The sequence below is a fragment of the Octodon degus genome, unplaced genomic scaffold (assembly GCF_000260255.1).
Source record: "Octodon degus isolate 3935 unplaced genomic scaffold, OctDeg1.0 scaffold00022, whole genome shotgun sequence".
In the NCBI taxonomy this organism is placed as follows: domain Eukaryota; kingdom Metazoa; phylum Chordata; class Mammalia; order Rodentia; family Octodontidae; genus Octodon; species Octodon degus.
Window position 1 is genome coordinate 19,088,344 of NW_004524598.1, and position 4,297 is coordinate 19,092,640.

A 4,297-nucleotide genomic window follows, 5' to 3' on the forward strand; every position below is an offset into this window, starting at 1 on the left:
CAGAGAGAGACAGAGACAGAGAAAGAGAAAGAGAGATAGAGAGAGACAGAAAGACTGAGACAGAGACTCGGAGAGAGACAAAGAAACAAAGAGACAAAGACAGAGAGACAGAGACAAAGACAGACAGACAGAAAGAAAGAGAGACAGAAAGACTGAGAGACAAACAGAGAGAATGGACAGAGGGAAGAAGAAAAGTAAAATTAGAGGCTAAGAAACACAAATGCATGTATCGTCAACATAACTCTTGCAAATGAATGAGCAGGATGGAGAGAGAAAAGAAGTTCAATTTACACACTGTCGACGGGAATGTAAATTAGCAGAGTCATTACAGAAAATAACAGGAAGATTTATCAAAAACTTAAAGGCAGAACTCTGGTTATGGTACTCCTGGGCTCTACCAAGAAAATAAGGGCAGCATGCAAAAGAAAGAAAGAAAGAAAGAAAGAAAGAAAGAAAGAAAGAAAGAAAGAAAGAAAGAAAGAAAGAGAAAGAGAGAGAAAAAAGAAAGAAAGGAAGGAAGGAAGGAAGAAAGAAAGTAACACTAGCTCTACAGTAGCTAAGCTATGTACTCGTCAGAAGATGAATGAATGAAGAAAATTTGGTCTGTATACAAATGAGTATTCTTAAGCCATAAAGAAGAATGAAATCCTATCATTTCTAACAAAATGAGCAGAACTGGAGAATGTCACATTAATCAAATGAAATAAGCCCCCCCAACAGCAGCAAAAACCCTTTCCTCTCATATGCAACAAACAAGCATGACGGAGGGTAGAAGTGGAATTCCTAGGGGCCCGCAAGAGTGCTTCGGGCCCAGGGGAGAAGGGAAGTATGAGTATTCACCGCACCAGGTATGCATATAAAATATGTAGCACAGTGAATCACATTAGGCTGTACAACTTGAATGTTTTTGTAATCAGAATTAAGAGGCCATTTGAAAATCAGCACATTATGAAGATAATCTGTTATTTCTAATGAGAGGGCTTCGAAACACTTAGTGTGGCATTATTTAACCGCTCCAATGTAGATGAGTACTAAGTATATTACTTACCATAAAGCCAAGTGGGTGCTAAGATGATGAATAATTTATAGTAAGGTGAGTCTTTGCCAGGAATGAAAAGCAAACTCTCTTCTCCTACGGCCAGTTTTTAAAAACTGCTTCTTAGTTGACAAATGTTGTTATTGACACAGGCAGCAAGCTACCCGTCTGTCTTTGAAAAAAAACGTTACTGAGCATTAAGATCATTTGATAGGTCATATTGGGGTAGGGACATCCTGTATGAGGTTTACACAGCACAGACATTGAGGAACTGAGACAATTTAAACAATGGCAGGATGCTCAGATGAGCTAGTGCATCTTTAACGTGGAACTTTTAGTTTGTATTTTATTTTATTTTAGTCCATTTTCATCTATCACTGTAATGGGGTTCTGTTACATAAATTTTGGATAAGTTTACTATTCATTTTTATAAAGTATTATTTAAAGTACACAGAGAACAGTCTATGTAGCAAATAAGAACAAACATGCCAAGATTTAGTTATGTTACCAAAATCACATTTAAGTAATTTATTTAGGATTTTTTCATAATTTTCCACAGATTGTTCTTCAGCCATTAATTGAGATATACATTAATAGAAAAAATTATGACATGAGAACTAAGAATTTTAATGTCACTGAAACATGGTTAATAAGGCAGTATAGACATTAAAATGTTATTTTTGAAAAATCAACATTTCAAATTACTGCTAGGAGAAGGCATGTTTTGATCAAATTAGGATTTGTTTTGTTTTCTCTATAGTCCAGTCTCCCAGAACAAGAAAACTACCCTAAAAATTATATTATAGTGAGGCTTTTTATACAGGAAATGACGAAAATCTTAATGAAAAACACTAGACTTTGAAATACTTGGTTAAGCTGTTATGTGCCACGTCTCTCCAAAGTGACTATTACTTTTCCTTTCCATTGTCTAGTTTTGAAAGTCAGGCACTAAATTCAGTGTGTCATCCAATACATTGTGGTGATATATGGATATATAGACGTGTGTGTGTGTGTGTGTGTGTGTGTGTGTGTGTGTGTGTATATATACATAATTTTCAAATTCTAACTTAAGGAACACAGAAGGGAAGGTGTGACCACATTTTTCTGTGAAATTTGTGCAGATGAAAACTGAAGTCTTCATTGATTTTGGCCCAGTGAAAATCAGGGTTTACATGGGAATAAGAGTTGCAAGTTAATTTCAAGGACAAAATCTAGAGGAGTGGGAAGACTGTAGGTAGCAAACAACAATTAAAGTCAGCCCAGGTGAACACCTCTTTAGAGACACGTACCTAGGTGGAGGGACAGCAAAAACACTGTATCCCAAGACCTACATGGCAATGCTATAATACATTTTATGTTCATAACATTGTGTCCTGGTCCCTGGATTCTCAATTTTAGTCTGGTGTTTTAGTGGCTTAAGTTATTGGAAAATAAAACTCTTTGAACAGTCAACTTTATGAACTTTATTTCATTTTAATCACAAACATATAGAAATTCACAGAATTAGCATAGATCATTTGTTAATTGTAATCCTTTGTATGAAAGATTTCTGTAAAAATAAGAAACAGATCCAGAAAGAAGGGATCTTTACTGTTTGGCAGCTACTGCATCTGTGATTCCCCTTGGAGTGCAGGTCAAGGCTAAGCGGCAGGTGTGGTCCTGCTCCGCGTAGTCCTACTTGCGTGCACTGGGAGTCAAAAAGATTTTGCCCTCACACTTGCAGGAGGCCATGCAGTGGTCCTTGACCAACGGAAAATTGCAGGTCAGTTGTTTCTTCAAGTCTGCACAGTTGTAATATTCGTCTTGGTACTCACAACTATTGGCTGAAATAAAAACGAAAGTCTCTTCATTCCCTCTGTTCTCGGTCGCAGCCACAGGAACAGCAGATTCACTAGGAATGGGGAACAGGCTAAGCACTCAGGCAGGCGTTGTTACGCCATGAGGCCAATCCCATACCTCGGCGAACACGGACGCTCCCTTTGCTAAACCCACTGAGTGATCTAGTGACTCCTTTCAACCTTGAGTTTTTGAACTGTTGCTAAGATGCATGATGTCACTTTCTTCTCTAAGACAGTTGAGCATAATTAAGACCTGCACCCTCTAAAAACAGTAGTGACAAGCTGTGTGCTTCTTCCAGGGGAAACTTCCTTTAAATTAAAATTTTAAATTCTCAGCAGCACAGTGACATTGCAAGTGGCACTGTGCCAGGGGGCTGCTCTGCAGGACACAGAAAACACTGCGTTTTTATCACTGCTGGGAGTTGTACTGGATGGCATTGCTCTGGAATCCATACTCCAGTGCCTCCAGGGAGTCCTTACAGGAAGACACAGATGTAGAATGCAAGAGATGGAGACACCATCAATACGATTATTTGATGTTTCCACTTGAGTGTCCGCAGTGGCCACAAATGGAACAGATTGTAGCCTAAATATCTCATCCTACACACAAAGCTTGATGCTCCTTTGAAACCTCACCCTATAACACATTTAGCAACTGGGAGCTCAGTTTCCTGAGACTGGATGACTTTAAAGACCCAGTCGCAGGGAAATTGCACTCCCAGTTGCTAAATAATTCAAAGCAGGAACCATGAATCTACAGGAACTTTGTGTTTTCTAACTGTTGTATTCTGCGACGGGGCTCAGAGCATTGCCAGGCTGGTCTTGTACTCTTATGCTCAAAGGACCCTGCTGCTGCACTGCTACAGCAGCTGACACCTTAGGTGTGCACCACTACGCCCAGTTCTCCCTCCCTTCCTCAGCAGGCATAAATACACTGGTACCTCCATTCATCAACTCTATTCTTTCCACAATTCTGGTCACAAACAGAGTTTGAGAAGAAACAAATCAAATTCAATGGTCAGGTTCAACACAGACCCAAGGGGAAAAGTTGATTCAGTTCTCACCCAATTACATTTGCAACCAGAATCATGCAGAGAATTGAGTTTGATTACATGAAACTAATGGTGAATATTCTACTTCTCCCTCTTGTACGCATCTTTCTCTTCATTCCTTTTGCACTGATGTAGTAAAGCTATTGCATCTGTAAAAGTCCATGTCTCCAAGCAGTTTTCATCTATGTTGCTTCTAACTACTTCCAGCAGCTCTGTATAAAGCATGTTTCTGACTTGGCCATCTCTATTTCAAATCATTCAGCTGGCTATACTATATGAGTAGGATTGATTCTAAACTCCTTAGGAAAAACATTCCTTAAAGCCATGAATTCTTAGCTTTTTCTTGTTTAGTTAATTTACAGCTATTTTTT

General features: G+C 38.8%; 1 protein-coding gene across 1 annotated transcript in view; it reads right to left on the reverse strand.

Moving 5' to 3' along the window:
- LOC101576585 (cysteine-rich secretory protein 3-like) overlaps positions 1–4,297 on the reverse strand; it is a 27,555-nt gene that overhangs the window by 624 nt on the left and 22,634 nt on the right. The window lies entirely within an intron of this gene.